Source organism: Odocoileus virginianus, chromosome 9 (assembly GCF_023699985.2).
Source record: "Odocoileus virginianus isolate 20LAN1187 ecotype Illinois chromosome 9, Ovbor_1.2, whole genome shotgun sequence".
Taxonomy (NCBI): Eukaryota; Metazoa; Chordata; class Mammalia; order Artiodactyla; family Cervidae; genus Odocoileus; species Odocoileus virginianus.
In genome coordinates this window covers 45,935,909-45,948,860 of record NC_069682.1, presented here as the reverse complement: position 1 = coordinate 45,948,860, position 12,952 = coordinate 45,935,909, and the positions used below count along the sequence as shown (strand labels likewise).

General features: G+C 36.7%; 1 non-coding gene across 1 annotated transcript; it reads left to right on the top strand.

The window, feature by feature from the left end:
* Positions 1–571: 571 nt before the first annotated feature.
* LOC139036887 (U6 spliceosomal RNA) lies at positions 572–678 on the top strand. The gene has a single exon (XR_011489741.1). It is a non-coding gene; the product is annotated as a U6 spliceosomal RNA (small nuclear RNA).
* Positions 679–12,952: the final 12,274 nt, after the last annotated feature.

Genomic DNA, 12,952 nt, shown 5'->3' with positions numbered 1-12,952 from the left:
GGGTAGAACTACTCATGCAATGGGATTCATTTTCCACAATTTAATGATGCAGAATAAGGAAGAAAAATTATATTAAAAATTGAAGTTAGAAACATTAAAAGTATTTTACAGTTACAAGCAGCCCTAAAATAATAAAATTGCTTAATATTGAACCGGAATTTCTATGCTACATTCCTACTAATGTCCTGCATTATTATATTATTCTATATTGCACTATATATTTACTATTTATATTTTACTACATAATATAGTATAGAATATGACAACATAATTTATTAATAAATGTTTATTATTATATTCCATATCATAATTATATTATTATATTCTGCTTTTTTCTCTTTGCGTGAGTTTAAGAGGAACTTCCAAAAGCGTAAAGACTTTTCTAACACATAAATTATCAATAATGTTATTCTGCTCAATGAAGAAAGCCAACAGACACTGTAAAGCTAAAGGAATGCTTGAAAAGGAATCAGATTGAAACTTTTCTAATATCACTGTCAAAATAAAAACACTATGATTCTCCCATCTCATCATTTTATAAGAGTCTTTGTGATATCAAAAAGTGAAATGAGTGCTCACTTCGGCAGCACATATACTAAAATTGGAACGATACAGAGAAGATTAGCATGGCCCCTGCGCAAGGATGACATGCAAATTCGTGAAGCATTCCATATCTTTAAAAATAAATGAAAAAAAAAGTGAAATGAAAGTGTTAGTCGCTCAGTCATGTCCAAATCTTCGCAACACCATGGACAGTAGCCCACCAGGCTCTTGTGTCCATGGAATTCTCCAGGCAAGAATACTGGAGTGGGTTGCTATTCCATTCTCTAAGGAATCTTCCCAATCCAAGGATTGAACTTGGGTCTCCTGCATTGCAGGCAGATTCTATATCATATGAACCACCAGGTAAGATCCTTAAGATATCCACAGTTACTTAATATATGCCTTCTCTTACATCAGATATTTAATTGACTACTACTGGGTAAATTGCAAACCTATAGCACCACCTGCCAATTCCTCCTGATAAACTATAAGAAAATCAAGTAATTTGAAAGTGTAACTAGCTTGGCTTGGCCACATTAGTCCCAACCTGACCTGAGAGCTTAAGAATTGGGGTGAGACATAATAATTTGTAGATTATTATTGCTGGACTATGGTATTAGAAGAAGCTATCATTTTATTTGAACTACTGAATTGGCAATGCCATTGAATTGCAGTCCACAGTGGGAAATCCTAGTTGGCTCAGAAACTATTTTGAGGAAAGGAATATATCAACATCAGTTGACAGTTTCCCATTGAAGGTGGCTACTGAGCACACATATTTCTCTCTACCCTTGCAAATTTCTGTATAAAAAGAAAATATGAGGAGAATAAATTTAAGACTGTAGTGGAAAACTGAGCGGGTTACACCAATCAGCTCAAAGAATGAGAAATATCCAGAAGATTTACAAAACAGATGTGGAAACCCAAATGATGAAACTCACAGGACAACGCAGGTTTAGACAGAAATGTTTTTTAAAATAGTAAAAATTCTCATCAGAACTTTATACTCACCTGATATTGAAGCTGATGGTGGTACAGATGACATTACCCATATGGCAGAAAGTGAAGAGGAACTGAAAAGCCTCTTGATGAAGCTGAAAGAAGATAGTGAAAAAGTTGGCTTAAAGCTCAACATTCAGAAAACTAAGATCATGGCATCTGGGCCCATCACTTCATGGGAAATAGTTGGGGAAACAGTGAAAGCAGTGTCAGACTTTATTTTTTTGGGCTCCAAAATCACTGCAGATGGTGATTGCAGCCATGAAATTAAAAGATGCTTACTTCTCGGAAGGAAAGTTATGACCAACCTAGACAGCATATTAAAAAGCAGAGACGTTACTTTGCCAACAAAGGTCCATCTAGTCAAGGCTATGGTTTTTCCAGTGGTCATGTATGGATGTGAGAGTTGGACTGTGAAGAAAGCTGAGTGCCAAAAAAATTGATGCTTTTGAACTGTGGTGTTGGAGAAGACTCTTGAGAGTCCCTTGGACTGCAGGGAGATCCAACCAGCCCATCCTAAAGGAGATCAGTCCTGGGTGCTTCATTGGAAGGAATGATGCTGAAGCTGAAACTCCAATACTTTGACCACCTCATGTGAAGAGTTGACTCATTGGAAAAGATCCTGATGCTGGGAGGGATTGGGGGCAGGAGGAGAAGGGGACAACAGAGGATGAGATGGCTGGATGGCATCACTGACTTGATGGACATGAGTTTGAGTAAACTCTGGGAGTTGGTGATGGACAGGAAGGCCTGGTGTGCTGTGATTCATGGGGTCGCAAAGAGTCGGGCACGACTGAGTGACTGAACTGAACTGAACTGAACTTAAATTGAAGCTTCAGAGGCAGATGTGATAAGGAGCAGTGGAGTATGTTAGTGGTGGGGCAATCTGATCCTCAAGGTAGCTGACAACTAAAGCATTTGCCCTCAGGCAAAAGCCAAAAGGCAGTCTTTCTGAATAAAGGTGCGGATCTGCCTAGCAGCAATTTCATAGGTGTATTGGGGATAAGGGATGTAAGCAGTATGGTAGGCAACTTTCTGTTACTACAAAGAACAAGAGAGCTCTTCCCTTACACTCTTCCTCCATCTTAAAGGAAAGCAACCTTACTACACACCCACTCCTTGCCTGCTCCCTCCCATCCTACCTGTCTCTTTTCAGAGCCTGAGAACTTTCAATTACTCTCAGAGTACAATATTTTCCTTATTTGTGTCATGTATACCTGTTTCGATTACTGATATCAATAGAGCAAACCATCATTTGCGAATATAAATTGACTTGCCAGAGTAATCCATTGAAGAAACCAGTCTCCAAGAGAGTCTCAAACTAAACAAATAAATTAATTCAAGAGAAAAGAGAGAATCCAAGGCATAGATGAAAACTATAAAATAAATGTAATTAGTCTCTTCAGATTAATAACAGCATATATCATGGAAATACATTGGGGTGTTGAGTGTGCAAGTATCTGTACCTAAACATGATTCTCAGGAATTTCTTATGTATATTAACATTTACAAAGCATAGTCCCAGATTGCTTTTAAAATCCTCCCAAGCTGAGAACCCATGATTCTATTTCAAGTGCAATTCCTGGGTTTTATACTTCTCATGGGATTCAAACAACTGCTGATATCACACAAAAGAACCGGGTGCTTTGTGACAGCCAAGAGGGATAGGATGGGATTGGGGATGGCGGGGTGGGGGGAAATTCAAAAGGGAGGAGACATGTGTATTTGTGGCTGATTCATGATGTTGTATGGAAAAAGCCAATACAATGTTGTAAAGCAATTGTCCCACAATTAAAAACAAATTAAAATGATAAAAAAAGAAAGAAAATCTGAAATTTGAGAAATCACTAATGATGCGCTATTCCATCGAATACTGAGCCCACTAGATTTAAGGACCAGCGGTTTAAAGATTGCCTTACTGTAAACAGCACACATGCTTGGTCTTTGGATCATTTACCATTGATCTCTGAGTATGTTCTCTACTGAGATGGCAGGAAAATCTGGGGTCCTGACATCGAAGTAAAGGACTATTAGTACTTGAAAAATACTTGGCCATGAGTGAATGTTCAACAGGGTACTTGTGAATACTTCAAGGAAGTTCATCACACACAGTGCTCAATCTCAACACTCGATTTATCAGGCTTAAGTATCTTTTAAACAATGCTTTATTGTATAGTGTGAAGGGCCTAAAACTAAGTGGGACAATTGTTAGAACAGTGAATGTAGAGAAATTATTTGAGAAAAGCCAGCTTACAAGTGGGGCTTTTCATCTGTGTATTTTATTCACTTTAATCCTCTATGTATTTGCAGTTTCCTATGAAAGAATTGAAATTTCTGGAACAACAATACTGCCAACAGTTATTATCCCTTTTGCTTACCTTCAAAGAGTCTTTCTCTATTAAAATGGCTTATGTAAAACCTGAGCATTATTAAGATTACATGTAGCTCTCCAGACAGCCTCCTAATTGGAAAAAACAGTCCAGAAAGAATATACAGATTTCCATATGCACACAGCATGTATGGTGCAAGTGAACCTTAGGAAGAAAACTGATGGAAAATTCCTGGAAAAAATAGCTTTCCAAGCTTTTATTTTTATGAAGATATTTTGTCTCAAGCCTTTTAGTACACAATACAGAGAATTTGTGTATTAAAAAATGGTTCACTAGAAAAGATTCCTCTGCAGTTTGTTTTCTTTCTCTTTCTTTCTTGGCATAGAATTGTTGCATCATTTCCATACCAGGTTGAGTTACATCTTTTGTGTTGAAAAGGCCTCATGTCAGACTAATCTCTGCATACTGTTTGTTTGCTGATCACTTGGCAGCAAGTAGGGAGTTCAGTTCTTTCAATGAGCATTTAGCCATGCACTTATTCAACAAGAACTGATGAAATTTCTTCTCTCTCAGGAAATGTTCAAGGAGTTAGAAGTACAAAGCTGCAAGAGCCTATTGGGTCCAAGCCTTCCTTACAGATATTTGAAATGTTTGGAGGAGCGCAGAACTGGTGTGTGTGGTGGTGGTGAGCTTCAGTGTTCAGTTTTGATGAAATATTCAAGAGGAAGAATCATAATTGTCCTTCCACAACATTCAGTGTTGATTTAATGTTCATTTCTCAAAATTTCCAAGAATTACAAAACCAGTTTATCTGAAAACCAAGGGATGTGATTCTCCACTCTCCCTTCTTAATAGATTTCTGGATTAACTGTCAGACCACATGTTGGGGTGACATACATCAGGACTCTTATTTGTTAAGATTTTATGTATTTTGTCCTTTTCTGCTAAGATTAGGTGCTATTATTTTAATGTATTTTTCAACAGGGAAGAAAGAGAATATAGAAGAAGGACTCACTTCCCTCTTGCCCTTTTCTCTAGAAGATTTAAAATTTTGGTTGTGACTTTGACCCAGTGGGCATATGAGAGGCTACACCCAAGGATGAAACTTGCCTACTGTTAGGAGAGAGGAAGAGTGACCAGCAGGATATGCACACCTGGTGTTTCTAGCCACTCATCCTCAGGTGACGCTCCTATCCCTGCTCCCCTAAGCCCTGGCATTCTCCTCCCAGTTGGGTAGCAGGGAATTTTCCACTATAGCATTAGGAGACTGTACTGATCACACCCTGAATCACTTCCTACACCGACAGGGCTGGGCTCCCAGAATAAAGTCTGGAAGTTAGTTTAGTAATCAGATAATTCTTCCCTGCAGAATACTCATACCTCACTATGGATGAGTACACTACACAAATATCACAAACAGATGACAAATACATTCTACTGTTCCCCTTATACTATAACCCAACTAGTTATATCTTTGCAGTATATTGATATGTGAAATCACCAGGCCTATCCACTCATCTCCTCTCAATAAATATGACTCCTGGGACCAAGAGAACACTGACTTGCCAGCTGCTCCCTTCCAATTCCATGGATTTTATTCTTCACTATTACAAACGTCTTACCAGTGGAAGTATTTACACAGTGGTTTAAAAAGTGTGTTGCCATTGTGAGCCAAAATACAATTTTTATGTTGAAATAGTCATGTCATTTCATCTTTTGAGGGACATTCAAAGGAAAGGTTTATACTTGAAAACTGTAATTTCATATCCCATTAGAACTGGAACAACTTTGAGATAATCACTACCCACTGCCATGACTACAAATGGAAAAATGAGGAGCAGAGGTGAAACTTATACAGAGTCCAAAGTTAGCTGCACCTAATTTTTTTTTTTCACTTTGTCATCTCCCAGGAGAGCAACAGGAAAGCTGACCTAATGGTTGTGCTGGGGGATCCTATCTTGTTAACTGTGCTTTTGCACTACCTTTATTAATTCACAGTGAATGATCCTTTTTAATGCTTTTAAGGAAGAAAAAAAAAAAAGCCGATGCTAATAGATTTTTTAAGTGAGCTCATGACAAACTTGAGGGAGAGAATCCAAGGTTAACTTGTTTAGTTGCTAAGTTGTGTCGGACTCTTTTGCAACCCTATGGACTATAGCCCACATAGGATTTCCCAGGCAAGAATACTGGAGTGTATTGCCATTTCCTTTTCCAGGGGATCTTCCTGACCCAGTGATTGAAACTGTGTCTTCTGCATTGGCAGGTGAGTTGTTTTCTGTTTCTTATTTTTTCACCCCTGAGACACCAGGGAAGCCCATGGATGCTGATGAAGAAACCAATCAGTATAACTATATAGGTAAAATCTGAAGTAGCTCTAGGATTACAGCACCAACTTGAAGTCACCTTCCCACCTCCTCACTTGAGACAGCAAGAATGTCAACAAGAAAACAGAGGCCCCAGTGGGCTGTTTCTAGCAATAAAGAAGAGAAAACTGAACTGACGTGTTTAAAAATTGCAATATTATGACTCTAAAGACAATAAGTGATGGCTTTCATAGATAGCTCCACAGGTAAAATAAGGACTATCACTTGTAGCTAGGGGAAGCTAGGGGTTTGAGAAGGACTGGTCTATCTTAGACTGGTTGATTATGCCAGTAGGTGTCCTGCTAGTTACAAGAACTGTAGGGCCCTGCCCCAACCTCTCAGCAGGGTAATAAAGAAGAAGGTTGACACATAGTCAAGGAACTTTTTTTTGCTGCTGCTATTCTATAAGAGACAATAATCATAAAAACAACAACATGAAATTAAAAAAAAAAAAAAACAGAAAAACAATCAGAGAAAAGGATAAAGAGAAAGAGGGGATGAGAAAGTAGAAAGAAAATAATATGGCCAAGGTACATTTAGGTTCTTAAGATTCCTATCCAGGATTTCTTACTACAAAACCAGCTGCCTGAAACTTTCTCAGACTTGTTTAATGCAGGTTTGAGTGAAACACATGAGAAGGAGGCAAATTGAATACATACCTGAAATTTCTTCCAAGGTGAATTGAATACCATTGCAGCCTCAAGAGGTAGATAGGAGTTAAGCAATAGGTTTGCTAAAAATGATTCCTTTCTAAAAGTGTCCAATCTTGAACCTCACTTGGAAAATTATTCTTTAACTCCTGATAAAATCCCAAGACAGCTAGCTCTTCTACAGTTGTCACTTCCCTTGAATTGGAAAAGCCTTGGGAAATAAGCAGCGGAATCTTTTACAACAACCCCAGGCCTCTAGGGATTCATTAGACTGGTGGTGATATAAGCAAAATGGATAGCGTGTTCTATCTTTTAATTTTGATATTTCTCTCCAGAACACCTCTCCTTATCAGTAGATCCCCTGCTAAGATCAAACACTTCTCCCAAAGCAATATGACAGGGATATATATTTTGTGACTGTTAGTTAAAAGGGTGGGACTGACATTCTAGAGCTTTCTCTGCACAGTCAATGTCATTAGAAATCTAATCACCAATAAAGAGCAGTTACTTTTGCACTAATATGAAAAAAATATTTTACATCTGCAAATAGCAGGAGCTGAAAAAAGCTTCAAGCAGTATTCAGTCGAGATCAGTTTGAACTGCTAAAAAGTAACATTCACAAATGCATGCTGTTTAAAAATTGCTGTCTTGATTTGCTTTCCTTCACACATTTAATCTTGTTGACACAGGAGAAATCATTCTTCCAAGATATCCAAGAATTGTGAATACTATGAATTCAAGCATAGTTTTGTATGAGATAAAATAAAAATAGTAATAATAATTATTAATATCAAAATGTACAAAATGAAGATATGTTTCATAAAAGGCAGAGCTTTAAAGGCTATTTTGCTTATGTGCTTAGTTAGTCATCTCCAACTCTTTGTAAACCTACTGACTGTTACCTGCCAGGCTCCTCTGTCCATGGAATTTTCCATGCAAAAATACTGGAGTGGGTTGCCACTTCCTACTCGATGGGTTCTTCCCAGCCCCAGGATCGAACCCACATCTCTTGCATCTCCTGCATTGGCAGGCAAATTCTTTACCACTGTGTCACCTGGGAAGCCCTGCTGCTCTTTCACTCTGTATCTTGGGGACACGTGTACAGAAAGAAATGACGTATCACCAACTGCTCTGAAAATTGTTTAGTCAAGAGCATATTTTCCGCCATGTGGAAGACAGTGTATATGGGTTTCTCTGAGTATTCCTTCCTTACCCTCACTCCCCAATTTTTAATCTACCTTATCAGTGTACATTGAATCAACCAAGAAAACCTATGTTTCAGCGCACTTGGGTGTCATGCTTAAGAAATCACAAAGTGAGTTGTCTGTGACTGGCTCATCATGCCTTACCATATTTGAAGGAAAAAATATGAAGATAATTCAGATTCATTGATTGAAAATCATATACTAAGATATTTAGAGAGTAGGGGAAAAAGTAATTATATTAGTAAGTAATCCTTTTCTTTTCAAAGAAATATTATGGTTGGATTTCCAAGAATGACTTATGAGTGGAATGCAGGAAGCTCAGCTTCTGCATATCAGAAAATCTGCAGTTTCTTTCAGGTAGACATAGTCCCTTGTTAAGGAGACTTGAATTTCAAACCTCATTTCATCCCATGGACTGGATATCCTAGAGTACTGGCACCATTGTGTTCAATGGTCCTGCTTATGAAGATTAAAAAATTACTCTGAATGGCCAATAAGTACCTGTGGGACTTTTAAAAGATATTTCTTAGCCAAGGATGAGTGTGTTAGTTTCTTAGGATACTATTGTTAACTAATAAGAAAAAGAATATGACTAAGGAGAAATTTTATCATCACAAAATGTGTAAGCTAAACAATTCAAGTTTTACTAACCTAGTGATTTTTGAAAACTATTTCCAAAGAGACTTTTTTTCCTTTCCTGTATGGCTCAACTAAACTAAAGGTGATAGAGAATTTTAATGAAAGCAATAAATTACTTAAGAAATGATTTGACAGAATTATCAACTAGCTATTCAACCATGCCAGACAAAAGGATAAAAATGACTGACAATATATATAACATACATGCCTTGTACTTTTCCTACAAGATGGCAAAGTGGACAGAGTTTGTCTTAGAGGAACACAAGCCTTCTTTAAGAAACTTGGAATTTAATATGGGCAGCAAGAAACATGGCATTAGGTGTTTTATGGTGTTTGGCTCCCTAAAGGAAGAAAACACAAAGGGACTCCAGCCATGGTTTTTACATCTTGTCGTGGGCGTCATTTCCTTGAACTGTCTCAATATAGATTCCGTTTTCTAAGCAGGCAAGCTGAGACTTTTTTCCATTACTCTTGGCTAGGATCTGGATTTAGTCAAACTGGCCACTGTCACTACTTATGTCTAATTAGAACCACCTGTGAGAATGTTGTGTCAGAAAGAATGAAAGCTCATGTTCATAATGATTACAAGATTTAATCTCATTTTTTGTTTTAGGCCTGATAATGAGACTTTCTGAAAACCTCCCACATTTTTAAAAGTGATTTTCTTCAGATTTCTGCTAGAAGTGTTCTTGTGTTCTGTTGGGGTTTTTTTGTTTGTTTGTTTGTTTGTTTTTCATTTTAATCTTTATTTTCTTTGTATATTTTACATAATGTAACTTTATACATAACATATGGAAATTTCTATATATATTTAGAACGAGTCTTCTTAAAAATAAACCTCATACCTTTTTAATGAAAAAATGTACAATATTGAAATCTGAGTTGGAGTGGAAAAGTATGGCCTGATTGACTTCCTATTATTTTAAATGGTACAGAGGCAGCTGAACTGACACCTTGTCAAAGAAAGAGTATCCCAAGTGTTTGCTCTCCATCTACCCATTTTCCTCCCAATCACATTTTCAGCATTTTCTTAAGAAGAATTCTTTCCAGTCTAAAACTCACTGACATTGGTCTTATCACAACAATATAAACAGTTTTGGAAATTTTAAGGGGAGAAAAAAAATGTTTTGAGCCAGGATAGAATTATGAAAGCAGAAGAGGGGAGGGAAAAGCTTGTGCTTTTTTTCCATTTTCTGTCATCAACTATAAAATGTCAAATCCTTCAAATGCCTGGTTCTGAATATAAAAAACTCAACTCTGGAAACACAAATGAAGCTCTCTTGTGAATGACAAAAATGCCACTTGTTATAAACAGTAAAAAGATTTATAACTGGACTTTTTGTTATAATGTTATAAAGTTAAGTTTTTACATTACATTTTTAAAAAGCAATTATTTATCTAAAAAAATTGAATTTAAAAGTTAAGACTAAGCTCCATAAAATAAATGTAATTAAATCTTTCATATATCCTTTTTTTCCCTTCTCTTCTCCTTACAGAATGAGCCGTATTCAACTTCTAAGCTGACAAAATAAATGCAAGGTTCAGAAAAGGAAAATACAAGCCAAGCCTCTCATCTTCCCCAAATAAAATGTATATGTAATATAATAATGTGAACCCACTCAATCAACATGAAAAAATGTATGCTAGAACTTTGCATAATTCCCCTAGGGACAATGCAAAACTGCAACCAGTCATCAAGGAAACGACTAGCCATCTTTAAAAATCTTCATTTTACCCTCAACTTATCAGGGTCCTTGAGTTCCCTTTATAATTACTTTGACAGCTTAAATCCCATGTTTTCTAATCAGTGGCAAAAAGGGGAGTGTTTTTACCTCCTGAAGATGATCCAAAAGTGGAAACTGACACTGCTAGCACTGGAATTTTGCACACACTGGTTGTAAAAAGTGCAGATGAAATTTTAGCTGTGGATTATATTAGGTTGATGCAAAATTATCCTGATTTTACACTGTTGAAACTTGCCATTTGATATTGGAATACTTTCTTAAATAAATGTGGTTATATTACACATCATTTTAATGCACATTTCTCACTTTATGTATTTTTTTGCTAATAATGTATTACTTGCTGTTTATTTTATATTGATTTTAGACTAGGAATATGATGTTAGAGAAAAAAAAAAGAAAATTCAAGCTATTTGGCCCAGGAACTGCTAACAAATGTACACTGCAGTGGTGGTGCAAGCAGTTTTGTAAAGGAAATGAGATCCTTGAAGATGAGAGCAGTGGCTGGCCATTGGAAGTTGGCAAGGACCAATCAAGAGAATCTTCAAACAGATTTTCTTACAACTACACGAGAAGTTGGTGAAGAATTCAATATTGATCATCCTATGGTCATTCAGCATTTGAAGCAAATTGGAAAGGTAAAAAAAGCTCAATAAATGGTTGCCTCATGAGCTGATCAAAGATCAAAAAAAAAAAACAGCCATTTTTAAGTGTCATCTTCTCTTTTTCTATGCAACAACAATGAACTATTTCTTGATTGAATTGTGACACGCAATGAAAAGTCGATTCTATATGCCAACCAGTGAGGACCAACTCGGTGTCTAGACTGAGAAGAAGCTCAAAAGCACTTCCCAAAGCCAAACTTGCACCAAAAGAGGTCATGTCCACTATTCGGTGATCTGCTGCCTTTCTGATCCACTATAGCTTTGTGAATCCCAGTGAAACCATTACATCTTAGTAGTATGCAGCAAGTTGATAAGATGTACCAAAAACTGCAACACTTGCAGCCGGCATTGGTCGACAGAAAGCCCCAGATCTCCATGACAATGCCTGATCCACAGGTTGCACAACCAAAAGTTGAACAAACTGGACTACAACCTTTTGCCTCATCCACCATATTCATCTATCTCTCACCAACCAACTACCACTTCTTCAAGCATCTCAATGACTTTTTGCATGGAAAACATTTCCACAACCAGCAGAAGGCAGAAAATGCTTTCCAACCATTCGTTGAATCCCAAAGCATGAATTTTTATGGTACAAGAATAAACAAACTTATTGCCCTTTGGCAAAATGTGTTGATTGTAATTGTTCCTATTCTGATTAATAAAGATGTGTGTGAGCTTAGTTATAATGATTTAAAATTCATGGTCCAAAACTGCAATTACATTTGCACCAACCTAATAACTACTTTCTCTGAGGCCTATTGGAAATTGAAAACATCTTTGATGTCTGGTTTCCCTTCAAGTCTGTTAAGACTCTTTACAGGACAGGGGGTGAGAACTTAAATGATGATTAAACTGGGAGATGGGTTTAGGTTTAAATCTTACCTTGCTTTTAACTAGCTGAGAAGTTGGTCAATCAAGTTTCCTGACTTTTCTTGCACCTGGTTTACTCATCTGAAAACTAAAGTTGATCATCACTTCAAAGAGCTAGCCAGATTAAATATGAACATTAATACAAAACTAGGCAAATAAGCTGTTAAAAGATACACGGATACATTATTTGAATTTTTGATCTCAGATATTCCCTTGCATCTAGCTTATCTCACTACATACAAATCCAACAGAAGAGGAGAGATAAAGTACCTATATCTACCTGATATCTAGGTCACTTCTTGTCTGCATACCGTTTGCTCTTTTTATTGTTAGGGCCCTCCTTTAAGATGGATGAGGAGCCCTTCCCCACCCACTTCATCTCCCAAAACTCACAAAACAAAAGAAATACAAGAGCTCATTTCTGAAGACACAGTAACTATAACAATTCCTGTCTTCAAGTTCACTGTAATGTATTATATCCCAACTCATCAAGATACTTTCACATCTTTCTTCTGGCTCTCCTTCTTTGTTTGCCTTTTCTCCCTCCTTATATTTTTGGATACACAAAAGTCATACTTCTTTCTTTGAAAAATCTTTACAGTATTCATTCATTTCTTTTATTTGAATTTGCGTCCATTGAACAAACTTACAAATATAAATGTTTTCCTAAGGTCCTACATAATGTCAAAAAAACTTTGTCAATAATGTAATAAAGAATATTTGGGAAGTTTTAACCTGGATCTTGAGAAAGCATTTTTTTTCCTAAGTGCATCTCTTTAATGATTTATTTGTTAATAATCCACAGCTAGCCCATGTTTAATTAAAGCCTATGAAAGAGACAATAGAAGATATCACCTTTAAGGAGTATAACTAAGCTAGAGAGTAAGAGGGGATTCATCAACTCATAATGACGATTTTGACACTGTAGACCTTGTGTTTTGGT